Below are 16,270 nucleotides of genomic sequence, written 5' to 3'. Positions count from 1 at the left end.
TTTCACAATTCCTGACATCTTAGGTCAGGATCACCACTTTTTTTTAAGAATGTGAAATGTCAGAATAATAGTAGAGTGACTTATTTCAGCTTTTATTTCCTTCATCGCATTCCCAGTGGGTCAGAAGTTTACTTAAACTCAATTAGTATTTGGTAGCATTGCCTTAAAATGCTTTAACTTGGGTAAAATGTTTTGGGTAGCCTTCCACAAGCTTTCCACAATAAGTTGAGTGAATTTCGGCCCATTCCTCCTGACAGAGTTGGTGTAACTGAGTCAGGTTTGAAGACCTGAAGGGGGAGGCTTGCAAGCGGAAGAACACCATCCCAACCGTGAAGCACAGGGTTGGCAGCATCATGTTGTGGGGTGCTTTGCTACAGGAGGGACTGGTGCACTTCACAAAATAGATGGCATCACGAGGCAGGAAAATTATGTGGATATATTGAAGCAACATCTCAAGAAAGGAAGTTAAAGCATGGTCAAAAATGGGTCTTCCAAATGGACAATGATCCCAAGTTTACTTCCAAAGTTGTGGCAAAATGGCATAAGGACAACAAAGTCAAGGTATTGGAGCGCCATCACAAAGCCCTGACCTCAATCCTATAGCAAATGTGTGTTTAGAACTGAAAAAGTGTGTGCGAAGACCTGCTCGCACACACTTTTTCAGTTCTAAACACAACTTGTAGTGAATTCTGAGTGAAATAAAGTAATTTTCCAACAAAATTCCTAAACAACTTGCAAAAACTATTGTTTGTTAACAAGAAATTTGTGGAGTGGTTGAAAAACAAGTTTTAATGACTCCAACCTAAGTGTATGTGAACCTATGACTCAACTGTATATATATATATATATATATATATATATATATACACACACAGTGCATTCGGAAAGTATTCAGACCCCTTTACTTTTTCCACATTTTGTTACCTTACAGCGTTATTCAAAAATGTACTGTTTTTACTTCATCAATCTACACACAATACCCAATAATGACAAAGCAAAAAGAGGTTTTTAGACATTTTTGCAAATCAGTATACATATACTTAAGTATTCAGACCCTTTACTCAGTTCTTTATTGGAGCACCTTTGTCAGCGATTACAGCCTTGAGTCTTCTTGGGTATGATGCTACAAGCTTGGCACACCTGTATTGGGGGAGTTTCTCCCAATCTTCTCTGCAAATCCTCTAAAGCTCTGTCAAGTTGGATAGGGAGTGTCGCTGCACAGCTATTTTCAGGTCTCTCCAGAGATATTTGATCGGGCTCTGGATGGGCCACTCAAGGGAGTTCATAGACTTGTCCCGAAGCCACTTCTGCGTTGTCTTGGCTCTGTGCTTAGGGTCGTTGTCCTCTTGGATGCAGAACATTCGCTCCAAAGGGAGGTCCTGAGCGCTCATGAGCAGGTTTTCAGCAAGGATCTCTCTGTACTTTGCTCCCTTGATCCTGACTAGCCTCCTAGTCCCTGCCGCTGAAAACCAGTTCAATCTTGGTTTCATAAGTCCAGAGAATATTGTTTCTCATAATCTGATAGTATTTTACTGAGGAGTGGCTTCTGTTTGGTGACTCTACCACAAAGGCCTGATTAGTGGAGTGCTGCAGAGATGGTTGTTCTTCTGGAGGTTCTCCCATCTCCACAGAGGAACTCTGGAGCTCTATCAGACCTCCCTGACCAAGGCCCTTCTTCCCTGATTGCTCAATTTGGCCGGGCGGCCAGCTCTAAGAATAGTCTTGGTTCCAAACTTCTTCTCCTTAAGAATGATGGAGACCACTGTGTTCTTGGGGACCTTCAATGCTGCAGACATTGTTTAGTACCCTTGCCCAGACCTGCACCTCAACACAATCCTATCTCAGAGCTCTAAGGACAATTCCTTCGACCTAATGGCTTGGATTTTGCTCTGACATGCACTGTCAACTGTGGGACCTTATATAGACAGGTGTGTGCCTTTCCAAATCATGTCCACTACGTTGATTTTACCACAGGTGGACGACAGTAAAGTTGAAAGAACATCTCATGGATGTATATGAAAGTATTCAGACCCTGTGCTATAAGACTACAAATTGACCTCAGGTGCATCCTGTTTCCATCAATCATCCTCGAGATGTTACTACAACTTGACTGGAGACCAAATGCGAGGGCCATTGTGAGGGCAAAGGCCTATAGGTCTCATGGGTTGTAGCCTACAAGTGCAAAATAAAATAGGGCAATTAATTTACTGTTGGACAATTACATGGCTACAAGCAGTGGGCATTATATTAAGAGTTAGCAATCTAGTTAATGTTTTGAGTTTCCATTTCCTCAGGTGTTAAACCACAAAATAATTAGCCATTGATAATAGTGCACAGAAAAATGCCTGCTGCAGCACTCCATCACTCTCCTACTTAGTCAAATAGCCCTTACACACCCTGGAGGTGTGATGGGTCATTGTCCTATTGAAAAACAAATGATAGTCCCACTAAGTGCAAACCAGATGGATGGCGTATCTCTGCAGAATGTTGTGGTAGCCATGCTGGCTAAGTGTGCCATGAGTTCTAAATAAATCACTGACAGTGTCACCAGCAAAGCACTGGTAACTCTAATGAACCTATCCTCTGCAGCAGAGGTAACTCTGGGTCTTCCTTTCCTACAGCGTTCTTCATGAGAGCCAGTTTCATCATAGCTCTTGATGGTTTTTGCAACTGCACTTCAAGAAATGTTCAAAGTTCTTGACTTTTTCCGGATTGCCTGACCTTAAAGTAATGATGACTGTCATTTCTCTTTGTCACGACGCCGGTCCCTCTCCTTGTTCGGCGGTCGATGTCGCCAACATCATTGATCCATTTTCCATTGGTTTTGTCTTGTCTTCCTACACACTTGGTTCCAATCCCATTCATTACATGTTGTGTATTTAACCCTCTGTTTCCCCTCATGTCCTTGTCAGAGATTGTTTGTTGTATGTAGGTGTGTTACTTGTTCTGGTGTGTGACGGATTTTGCACCCTATTATGTTATTTTTGAATACTTTGGTTTTCTGAGTTTAAAAAAAAGTTTATTAAACAGCTCGTTTTTACCGAGTTCATTCTCCTGCGCCTGACTTCCCTGCCACCAGCACGCACCGCATTACACTCTTTGCTTATTTGAGGTATTCTTGCCATAATATGGGCTTGGTATTTTACCAAATATGGCTTCTGTATACCACCCCTACACAACTGAATGGCTCAAATGCATTAAGGAAAGAAATTCCACAAATTAACTTAACAAGGCACACCTGTTAATTGAAATGCGTTCCAGGTGACTACCTCATGAAGCTGTTTGAGACAACGCCAAGAGTGTGCATAGCTGTCATCAAGGTAAAGGGTGGCTACTTTGAAGAATCTCAGTATAACACTTTTTTGGTTACTAAATTATTCTACATACTACATGAGGGTGGGTAGCAACACATCTGCCACGCTGATCCTCAAAACTGCAGCTCCACAGGGGTGCGAGCTCAGTCCCCTCCTGTACTCCCTGTTCACCCACGACTGCATGGCCAGAAACGACTCCAACATCATCATTAAGATTGCAGATGGCACAACAGTGGTATGCCTGATCAACGACGAGACAGCCTATAGGGAGGAGGTCAGAGACCTGGCTGGGTGGTGCCAGAATAACAACCTATCCCTCAACGTAACCAAGACTAAAGAGATGATTGTGGACTACAGAAAAAGGAGGACCGAGGACGCCCACATTCTCATCGACGGGGCTGTAGTGGAGCAAGTTGAGAGCTTCAAGTTCCTTGGTGTCCACATCAACAACAAACTAGAATGATCCAAACACACCAAGACAGTTGTGAAGAGGGCACGACAAAGCATATTCCCCATCAGGAAACTAAAAAGATTTGTCATGGGTCCTGAGATCCTCAAAAGGTTCTACAGCTGCAACATCGAGATCATCCTTACTGGTTGCATCACTGCCTGGTACGGCAATTGCTCGGGCTCTGACCGCAAGGCTAAGCTGCCTGCCATCCAGGACCTCTACACCAGGCGGTGTCAGAGGAAGGCCCTAAAAATTGTCAAAGAACCCAGCCACCCCAGTCATAGACTGTTCTCTCTACTACCGCATGGCAAGCGATGCCAAGTCTAGGACAAAAAGGCTTCTCAACAGTTTTTACCCCCAAGCCATAAGACTCCTGAACAGGTAGTCAATTGACTACCCGGACTATTTGCATTGTGTTCCCTCCCAAACCCCCCCAACCCCTCTTTTTACGCTGCTGCAACACTCTGTTTTTCATATATGCATTGTCACTTTAACTATACATTAATGTACATACTACCTCAATTGGGCCGACCAACCAGTGCTCCCGCACATTGGCTAACCGGGCTATCTGCATTGTGTCCCGACACCCACCACCCGCCAACCACTCTTTTACGCTAGTGCTACTCTCTGTTCATCATATATGCATAGTCACTTTAACCATATCTACATGTACATACTACCTCAATCACCTGACTAACCGGCATCTGTTTATAGCCTCGCTACTGTATATAGCCTGTCTTTTTATTGTTGTTTTACTTCTTTACTTACCTATTGTTCACCTAACACTTTTTTTTTGCACTATTGGTTAGAGCCTGTAAGTAAGCATTTCACTGTAAGGTCTACCTACACATGTTGTATTAGGCGCACGTGACAAATAAACTTTGATTTGATTTCCATGTGTTATTTCATTGTTTTGATGTCTTCACCATTATTCTACAAATGTAGAAAATAGTACAAATGTGACTAATTTCAAAAGAAAATTGGGGGCAGAAATGTGTTCTGGAACATGGGGCGGCGTTGGACTAGTAACCGGAGGGTTGCGAGTTGAAACCCCGGAGGTGACATTCCACAAATCTGTTGTTCTGCCCCTGAACAGGCAGTTAACCCACTGTTCCCAGGCCGTCATTGAAAATAAGAATATGTTCTTAACTGACTTGCCTGATTAAATAAAGGTAAAATAAAAAAAATAAAAAAATAAACATTCATGTGCCTTAATAACAAATGTGTATGCCATCTGTAAATACGAATAAAATTGTCAAATTACGAGCCCAGTTGGTTTAAAGACAGCAACCTTCTTGCTAGCCATGATTGGATGAGATAATGATTGCGCTGGACATGCCGAGAGTAGGTAATCCTGTCTAACGTGGCATTTAAAAAATATATATATTAGTTTTGCATAGTAAAACTGCATAAGTGTTGCTCTCCACTTTCTGGAGGACCGAGTTTTGAAATCAGTGGAATTAGTATGATAGCTAAGGAGACGAAGAAAACACCTTTCTCCGGATTACATCTTCAAACAAAGGGCAACCATGGCATCGGTGACAGGGAGACGCGTACATCCATTATGTATACGGGTAAGATAATCTAGCTTGCTTCATTTTCAGATATTCCATGTTTCTAATTTTTACAGAAAGTGGTTTCATTTCAAGTTAATGTGTACTATTGGTTCGCTAGCTAACGTTACGTGTCTGATCTTATTATTCATATCTCAGAGCCATTTGCATTGCTGGTTATAGTCTAATCTTAGCTAGCTAACATTAAACCTGGTTGGTTAGCTACCTGCTGATTCATACAGGATAGTAACTTAGTGAGTTGGGATTATGGTTTAGCTAGCTAGCCAGCTACACGTCTTAACAAAAGACTCCAATATGCAAGTATGTATTTCAATTGAATGCCACAACTGTTGATAGATGTAACTGGTCAATTCGCTCTGGCTATCTACTCCGATTTCAGAACATGGGTACGATAGGCTAGCTAGCTACATTTTCAGATATTACACATTTCTAATTTTGACAAAGTCATTTTAATGTCAAGTTAAAGAGTACTGTTAGCTAAATCTCAGAGCGAGTTTGCTTAGCTAGTTATAGCTTAACGTTATTTAGCTAACATTGAACCTGGTTGGTTAGCTACATTCTGATTCATGCAGGTTAGTAATGTCATGAGTTGGGACTATGGTTCTTGGTTTACCTAGCTAGCTAGCTACATGTCTTAACAAAAGACTCCACCATTCAAGTAACCATTTCAGGCGTGTTCGTAAATTCAGTCTGGCAATCTACTACTTAACACTCTGTCTCATCTGATTGTGCCAGAGTGCAGAATAACTGATGAATTTACAAACTGACATATTCAATGGGTGTTGAGCAGTGTCAGTAAAAGTCTGCAAAAAAGTGTAATTAAATTGTTGCCAGCAGCACAGTTAGTCACCAATGCTCTGGATAGCATGAAAACAGCTGAACCAGCTCTACTAGGGCGAGTAAAATGGTCGGAGTGGGGTGTTCTTTCATTATGTGTCTGGAAGTTGCAAGGAAGCTAGCTGTTGTGAGGTCAGAACGCTCGGATCAACCCTACTCGTCGGCCAGAGCGTCCAGTGTGCACTCTGAACACTCTCTAAATTTATAAACAGACAATCTGACAGCACAGCTGCAGTCACCAACACTCTGCTAGGCCGAGTATTTAAAAAAAAAATTGTACCCCTTTTTTCTCCCCAATTTCGTGGTATCCAATTGTTGTAGTAGCTACTATCTTGTCTCATCGCTACAACTCCCGTACGGGCTCGGGCGAGACGAAGGTTGAAAGTCATGCGTCCTCCGATACACAACCCAACCAGCCGTACTGCTTCTTAACACACAGTGCATCCAACTGCACCAATGTGTCGGAGGGTACACCGTGCACCTGGCAACCTTGGTTAGCGCGCACTGCGCCCGGCCCGCCACAGGAGTCACTGGTGCGCGATGAGACAAGGACATCCCTACCGACCAAGCCCTCCCTAAACCGGACGACGCTAGGCCAATTGTGCGTCGCCCCACGGACCTCCCGGTCGCGACAGAGCCTGGGCGCGAACCCAGGGACTCTGATGGCACAGCTGGCACTGCAGTACAGCGCCCTTAACCACTGCGCCACCCGGGAGGCCTAGGCCGAGTAATGTTAAGTAAGCTGTTCTCGCATTTGTGTCTGGAATTAGCTAGCAAGTTAGCTAGTTAGCTTGGGTGCTTGACTGCTGTTAGTACAGAATTCTCGGATCAACCCTTAAAGAGATGGGTTGGGCTAAAGCTTAAGCGGGTGTGAACGATGCTGAATGGAATGGGTGTAGACAAAGTAAAGCTCTCCAGTTGGTAACAAAGCATTCAAGGCCATTTTCTCAAAAGTGAGGTTACAAGTTCAACAACTTGCTAGCAACTCTCTAGAGACAGCAGGAGCTGTAGAGATACTCTCAATTATCGGCCATGAAAAGCAAACTGACATTTACTCCTGAGGTGCTGACTTGTTGCACCCTCGACAACTACTGTGATTTATTATTATTTGACCATGCTGGTCATTTATGAATATTTGAACATCTTGGCCATGTTCTGTTATAATCTCCACCCGGCACAGCCAGAAGAGGACTGGCCACCCCACATAGCCTGGTTTCTCTCTAGGTTTCTTCCTAGGTTTTGGCCTTTCTAGGGAGTTTTTCCTAGCCACCGTGCTTCTACACCTGCATTGCTTGCTGTTTGGGGTTTTAGGCTGGGTTTCTGTACAGCACTTTGAGATATCAGCTGATGTAAGAAGGGCTATATAAATACATTTGATTTGATTTGTTTATTGTTTTCTTTGAAAGACAACCTTTTACAATAGACAGCTACTGTAACTTTTGAGAGCGTTGCAGCAGCAGTGTACATTAGACATTAAAATATAAGTACTGTATATCTGAAAAGAGGCATCTGAGCATTGGAAGGAACTGTGCCACTTTTAACTTTGCTCTGGCAAATGGGGAACTGGTGATTCCAGAGTCCTTTGTTTTCTTGATGGCTGAAACCCTTCACTGCTTCAGCTCTGAGGAGAGTGAGACTTCACAGGGTCCTCTTGAAGCCATAACATCAACCATACTGAGACTCAGAGAGAAAAGTATGATGAAGTTGCCCTGGGAATTCACTTGTTTTTTGGGAATAATAAGTAGAAAGCAAGAAAAAAAAGCCAGTGTTGTTTTAGAAAAATTCGCCTCTGAGAACCTTTAGCATGCTCCTACGCCTGCCATTTTGGGAGACACTCCTTGGAGGAGGGCTATTCATGTGAAGAACATGCTGGGAAAACTTTGCCGCCATTGGGATGGAAAACAGGAACAGGGTAATCTTCCTCTTAAACCTTCTGGCATTTCCGATAACTCTGACTGGCGATGAATTTAGAAACCCGAACCCCCAAAAAAGCTGTAGTTACGCAATCAGTGCTGGACATAATTCTTGTCTTCAGTGAGACACCTGGATTGAACAACAGAAACAATGCCAAAAACCGAGTAGACAAAACAAATACAGCCATTTCCTAAGGGAACAGAATACTGTATGTTGATACGCTTTAGAAAAAGCGATGAATAAGTCAAAAACTTTTGCAAGCCAAGACATCCTGTAACCCACAACCTATACTCACGATAGATCCATCTTGACAGTCAAATATTTATGGCAGGTTTTTTCAGGGCTCTATTTATAGAGGTCCGCAGAGTGCACAACTTAAGGTCACCGCAGTCACTCTGGTGAGTCACAGACAACCTGGGAGAGGGATATGAAGAGGTCATGGGGTCAGGAGCTGAGTGGAACCGTGTTGAATGTCAAACTGAAGGGGAAGGCATCAGAGGCTTTCCTAGGCAACAGAACAGCTCTGCAGAACCAACTTATGAGGCCTGGAGAGTTAGCTATTTCTCTCTCTCTCTCGCTCCCTCTCTCCGCAGAACCTAGGAGGCCTAGAGAGTGTGCTACCTCTCTCTCACTTTCGCTCTCTCTCTTTTTTTCTCTGTCTCCCTCTCTCTCTGCAGCAGAACCTAGGGAGAGCTTGCTATTTCTCTCTCTCGCCTGCTTTGCCCTCTCTCTCTTTCTCCCTCTCTCGGTAGCACCTATAGGCCTGGAGAGTTTGCTACCTCTCTCTCTCTCTTTTCTGCATTCCTTGCACAGACACACACAACCCAAAGAAAGTCTGATGTATCTCTACGCACCCTTAAACGTTTAGACAAATCTGCAAACTTCCTGGAGAATTGGTGTGCAAATAGCTTTAGTGGAGGGCATCACTTGTGCAATTATCTACTATCCAACACAAAGACCATCTTTAATTAATAAGCTAATGAAAGACGCCTGCTGTGAGAGGCATTTGTTAATGATCAGGTTAATATTGCAACTGGGAAGGATGTTAACTTAAAGTGGATCTCATTAGCATCGCTCAAAGTGCTTTTCTTGGCAAACCATTTGGGACATATTGTACTTTTGCCTCTACATGTTGCCTTGGGTTTGCTTAAATACTGAATGTAAATTCGTTTCAGAGTTTAGTAGGCTAGTGTGTGTGCGCATGTGTGCCTGAGTGTGTCCATATGCATCCATTACTTCACAAGCTGAAATGCTTCAACTACGCAGCACTCCACCACCGAAAATGGCAACAGCAAGACCATTGGTATACAACACAGAACAATACGTGTATGAGGCTTTTCCCAGCAGTACATCAAAGCCATCTAGACCTCTAAAATCCACACATGCTTGTTTCAGATGGTGAAGGACATTACTGATGCACTCACCCTGAGTATACTGGATATAAAAATCGACACAGAGAGAGAGAGAGGACAATCAACAACTGGCTAAAGGTGGGCTTTTGTAATTTATTCATTTGAAATGCAAAAAGGCTAGTAGACCTGTATCTTCCATGCTCTGTCTGTTCGATCACCTTGTGCACAACAGCCCCTCTTCCTACCAGTTCCCAAGGAGAGGTGAGGTATCTCGGTCATGATTGCTGCTACCCCCTTCACTCCTCCCCACTGCTCTTGTCTCTTCGGTCCTGATCACTCACTCATACCACTGATTGCTAATATTTATTGACTTCTGCACTGTACTGAAGTAGGACGTTTTTTTGGAGACGTGAGAAATTGCTACAGTGACTGTTATTTAGCAAGAATTGATGGGCTGATTAGCCGGTTGTGAAGTCATTGTATGCTTGCCTACGTCCCAAATGGCAACCTATTCCCTATGGACCCTGGTCAAAAGTAGTGCACTACATAGGATACAGGGTTCAATTTGGGATACACTTATTGTGTTGCGTAACAATCACCAGCTATTTTATTGTGAGCCCTCTACATCCTGATCACACGCCAAGCAGTAACGATAGGGGGGTAATCAGCTTAATTCAACTCCATCAGACATTCTTCTAGATGGCAAAGGAAATCCACAGTGTATGGAAGAGTCTAGAGACCAGTGAGAAAGAGAGAAAGACAAAAGAGAAGAGCATTTGGGGGATAGAGATGAAGAGAACTGAGAGCTGATGTTGTCAAAGACATGCAGAACATGTTAGAGCAGACATTTATAAAATTATGATCGCAAGATCATCACCAAGGGAAGGTTTGTCCCTTTTGAGTGACTGAGTGAATGAATGACGTAGACTCATCATCACCTAAAGCTGGAATCCGAGTTGCTACATCCATTTTTGGAATGATCAAGTAACAATACATACTAATTGATTCTTGAAGAAAATAACTTATAACTGCCATGAGCTTAGTTCATCTGTCATAACCCAAAACATACAGTTGAAGTCGGAGGTTTACATACACCTTAACCAAATACAATTCCTGACATTTAATCCTAGTAATAATTCCCTGTCTTAGGTCAGTTAGGATCACCACTTTATTTTAAGAATGTCAAAATGATTTATTTCAGCTTTTATTTTTTTCATCACATTCACAGCGGGTCAGAAGTTTACATACACGCAATTAGTATTTGGTAGCATTGCCTTTAAATTGAGTCAAACGTTTCGGGTAGCCTTCCACAAGCTTCCCACAATAAGTTGGGTGAATTTTGGCCATTCCTCCTGACAGAGCTGGTGTAACTGAGTCAGGTTTGTATAGGCCTCCTTGCTCGCACACGCTTTTTCAGGTCTGCATACACATTTTCCATAGGATTGAGGTCAGGGCTTTGTGATGGCCACTCCAATACCTTGACTTTGTTGTCCTTATGCCACTTTGCCTCAACTTTGGAAGTATGCTTGAGGTCATTGTTTATTTGGAAGACCCATTTGTGACCGATGTCTTGAGATGTTGTTTCAATATATCCACATAATTTTCCTTAATCATGATGCCATCTATTTTGTGAATATGTCGATATAGGACTTGTTTTACAGTGGGTATAGAGACTTTTGTACCCGGTTCCTCCAGCATCTTCACAGGGACCTTTGCTGTTGTTCTGGGATTGATTTGCACTTTTCGCACCAAAGTACATTAATCTCTAGGAGACAGAATGCGTCTCCTTCCTGAGCGGTATGACGGCTGCGTGGTCCCATGGTGTTTATACTTCTGTACTATTGTTTGTACAGATGAACATGGTACCTTCAAGCATTTGGAAATTTCTCCCAAGCATGAAGCAGACTTGTGGAGGTCTACAATTTTTTCTGAGGTCTTGGCTGATTTCTTTTGATTTTCCCATGATGTCAAGCAAAGAGACACTGAGTTTGAAGGTAGGCCTTGAAATACATCCACAGGATTACCTCCAATTGACTCATATTATGTTAATTAGGCTATCAGAAGCTTCTAAAGCCATGAAATCATTTTCTGGAATATTCCAAACTGTTTAAAGGCACAGTCAACTTAGTGTATGTAAACCTCTGATGCACTGGATTTGTGAAACAGTGAATTATAAGTGATATAATCTGTCTGTAAACAATTGTTGGGAAAATGATTTGTGTCATGCACAAAGTAGATGTCCTAACCGACTTGCCAAATCTACAGTTTGTTAACATTTGTGGAGTGGTTGAAAAACAAGTTTTAATGACTCCAACCTAAGTGTATATAAACTTCCGACTTCAATTGTAAACTTGTTTTACAAGTTAAATGTAAACAAACACTGTATAGCCTAAAAACATGGTTAAAACTATCGTTTTGATATCATGGATGGTCAGTCCTTGCATCCATAGGTCTGTCTATGAATGTGAGAGTAGTTAAATTTCCCTCAGCCTTTTACCAAAAGGCTAATAACTTTGTTATTGTTTCAATTAAGGATTATAGCGTACAGACCCCTCCAATGTTCTCTGCTGCTTAGCAAATGACCTACTTTACATTAGTCACATAATAGAGTCACTCAAAGCATGAAGCCATCATGTACACAACCATTCAAAAGTTTGGGGTCACTTAGAAATGTCCTTGCTTTTGAAAGAAAACCAAATTTTTGTCCATTAAAATAACTGAAATACAGTGTAGACATTGTTTCTGGCCATTTTCTTCTGAAACTCGTCAGTATATTCTTGTTCTGAGACATGGCTATTCAATGCAAGAAATGTCCAAGAAACTGAAGATCTCGTACAATGCTGTGTGCTACTCGATTCACAGAACAGCGCAAACTGTCTCTAAACAGAATAGAAAGAGGAGTGTGACACTGGTTACATGAGGCAGGAAATCCAAGAAAACGCCAACTCTAATCATTATTCTTTAAGCCAAAGACTTAGTATGTCTTTCAAAATACTACACAACTGTCAAGGGTAGAGTAGAGAAATAGTTATTCATATTTAATATCGACAAAGTAACTATTCCAAATACTTAGAGAAGAGCGCCACTTCCATGCTGATAGCTGTGGTAAATTACCTTCAGATGTGTCATTTGTGCTTCTCATAAAACAGGTATCAAAAGACTGGAGGATCCCCCGTGCTGACATTTGGACATTTGGTTTACAACCCTTTGATATTTCAAATGAGCCCAGGTTTAAACATGTCATCTTTGAACATTCACAGAGTTTATGCAGGATGTCAGAAATCAGACAGTAACTTTAAAGGGGTTGGAATCCACCTAGCTTTCATCTAGTACATTTTCTGCACCTAAATCCGACACAGCCCAGGCTTGCAAGCTGCCATAAACTCAAAAGTTTAAGGACATTTCTACAACATCTCTTTTATGCTGTATGTGTAACCATCAGTCTCTCGATCCATAAAACACCACAGGCCTTATATAGAATACCAATTACCAGTGCATACTGTATATCCCCTATAAAACAGTTTACTGATAGGCCTATGGCAAATCTGATGGAAAATTGAATACAGTCTCAAACTCACTCATCTCTCTTCTAGAAAGAGCATAATACGTCACTCCAACGAGTATTGCTCATTCACTATGGATGAATATGGATATGAATGAATATCTCTTCGTCCTCAGCACCTCACACTATTGGCCTGTCCATCACTATACCAGGAAAAGACGAATCAGCGAGAAATGGAGAATAACACATCACCCGATACGCCTGGAAGGCCCTGGCCAAAGCCACAGTACTCACAATGAAATATTAATCTGCGTTTCTCCACTAATGATAATGCACTATCAAGCATGAGCTGGTTGGAGTGAGCCAGGCAATTCCTCCATCGCACAGCTGTTAGAGAGGATAACCCCTCTATTACGACTCCTCAAATGAGATTTGTATCTGCAAATCACAAAGTGGATCAAGTCTGGTCGTCCGTTCCTGCTTATTAATTCTATTCAGCCCCAAATCCCTCAGATTGTTGTACTCTCGACCCTTCAGCTCTGTATTACATATTGAAGCGGCAGGTAGCCTAGTGGTTAGAGTGTTTGACTAGTAACCAAAAGGTTGCAAGGTCAAATCCCTGAGCTGACAAGGAAAAATCTTTAATTCTGCCCCTGAACAAGGCAGTTAACCCACTGTTCCTAGGCCGTCATTGAAGATAAGAATGTGTTCTTAACTGACTTGCCTTGTTAAAAAAATATTGTATGAATAAATTAACGAGAAAAGTAATTGACAAGTCTGTACAAGGAACTAGACTTGTCTGTCTGTGTTACTGTCTCCCACTTGTCCAAACTTTTTTTTCAACCCCTCTCACTCACTCACACACACACACACACACACACACACACACACACACACACACACACACACACACACACACACACACACACACACACACACACACACACACACACACACACACACACACTCCGCCTCTCTCTGAGTCATAACCACTTGTGAACAAGACAAAATGGTAACTGATTAGAAGTGAGTGCCCATACGAAATAGCTGTCCTTACGCAAAGCTCTTGAATTAATTCTAGCTGCTTTGAGGTTACATTGCCATGAAGTCAATATGTCTCTTCAGATTCCATCCCCCAAGCATGCACACAAAGGTATCCACTCCTATGACACTTGCCTTTTGAAATACAAGAAATCAAATCTACAGAGGCAGTCCTATTGATTGACAGAGAGTTCAAAAGGAACGTTTTTTTTCATTTGGCTTCAAAAGGAACGTGGCAGTGTCTGCACACACAATCCGAGTCTCTTTAACTTTAAATGAATTTCAGTCTGGGGAAATATTTTCTGTTTAAAGCATTAAGGAAAGCTTCAACTCAGTGGGAGATGGTATTGGAGCAAATATAATGGAATCACAGATCTTATCCTTGGAGAAAGCCCTAATGTTGACAGTGATTTAAAACACAGAGCCACCTAGCAGAGTGGAATCCTCTTATCCACTAAGAGAAAGCTAAAAATCAAGTAAAATGTTGCATCCATCCATAAGGGATAGCGAACAGTTCAGCAAACATCATTTTTGGGTGTGTATTGGGTATTTTTAAAAGGATCTCAACACCAGTTTGTATAATCCAAAGTAACATTTGAAACATGTTTAAATTAAGTACATACAGTTTAGTGGGATTCTCAGTGGGGCATTTGTGTGAGGACAAGACAAGGTCTGGATTCAAATGCTGTTAGGTGTGTTGAAAACCCAGGCTAGTTTGGCAACACGCGAACACTGGACAAATCCTCTGCGACATTGTACCACTGATACCAAGTGAATAAGGGGAAGAGGGTCAAAGAGAAGGAGCATATCCCCACAGACCCCCAGGTAGTACACTTGATCAGTTTCACTCTATAGACTATGGTGTGCTTTTGCTTTCCTATCCCTACAGTTACTTCTCATTGTTTTCCAGAATGGACTCCAGTGTGTGGGCTCCAGAGGAGAATAAGGACGGGGCAGCCCAGCCAGCAGGCTCCTGGCATGTGCCTCCTGCCCATCAGACTTGACAGAGGGAACAGATGGAGCTCTCTGAATGGGGAGGTCTCACATCCGCTCCAAGCCCATGGAGCCCCGCTCTGGCCCACGCCACGCCAGCCACCTTGAATTCAATACAGCCAGCTGTGCATGGCCCTTGCAATTCCATCAAAGCAATTGGCCCATTCTTTTATTCTCCAAGCCTTAATCCATAATCCCTAGGACAACCTGTGCTTTGTGGAATGTGTGTTTGTGCATTTCTGTGTGTTACCCACCTTTGGTGATACAATAGCCACAATAAAAAGAGAGCAGATTTGAGTAATAGACAAAGTCGGTGGCTCGGTCCCTATGGATACTGCTGTTGTAATTCTACAAAATGAAATGGATGTTATTAAATGATAAGGGTTGTGCTATAACCTCTGAATGAAGTGGTCATTTTACTGTGGACCCTCTCCCTCTTGTATTGATAACTATATGTTATACTCTGTGATTTATTCCACAAAGCTCCAATTGTAGAGCTTTGTGACTAGTGCTGAGCAATCAACCTATGTTTCCCTTTTTATTTGGTTATTAAACAATTATCAGATTTCAAAAAGGCATTACGGCGAAAGCATACCATGCGATTATCTGAGAACAGCGCCCAGCCAAGTAGAGGAGTTACACAAGTCAGAAAGTGATAAAATGAATCACTTACCTTTGATGATCTTCATATGTTTGCACTCACAAGACTCCCATTTACTCAATAAATGTTTGTTTTGTTTGATAAAGTCCATGTTTATATCCAAAACCTCCGTTTTGTTCAATAATCCACTGTCTCAAACATCCGGTGAAATTGCAGAGCGTGAAACTCAACAAGACAGAAATTCTCACAATAAACATACATCAAAGATAAATGTTATACACCATCTTAAAGATAAACTTCTTGTTAATCCAACCGCTGTGTCAGATTTCAAAAAGGCTTTATGGCGAAAGCAAACCATGCGATTATCTGAGAACAGCGCCCAGCAGACAAATCATTGCAAACAGTTAGCAGCCAAGAGGAGTAACAAAAGTCATAAATAGCGATAAAATGTATCACTTACCTTTGATGATCTTCATATGGTTGCACTCCGAAGACTCCATGTTACACAATAAATGTTTGTTTTGTTCGATAATGTCCCTCTTTATGTCCAAAAACCTCAATTTTGTTGGTGTGTTTTGTTCAGCAATCCATTGGAACAAAGCGCGGTCACAACAGACAGATTAAAAATCAGAAAAGTACCATAAAAGTTCATAGAAACATTTCAAACGATGTTTAAAATCAACCCTCAAGT

The sequence above is a fragment of the Oncorhynchus keta genome, chromosome 31 (genome assembly GCF_023373465.1).
Source record: "Oncorhynchus keta strain PuntledgeMale-10-30-2019 chromosome 31, Oket_V2, whole genome shotgun sequence".
Classification (NCBI taxonomy): domain Eukaryota; kingdom Metazoa; phylum Chordata; class Actinopteri; order Salmoniformes; family Salmonidae; genus Oncorhynchus; species Oncorhynchus keta.
The sequence above is the reverse complement of the archived record's forward strand: the minus strand, read 5'-3'. Positions refer to the sequence as shown.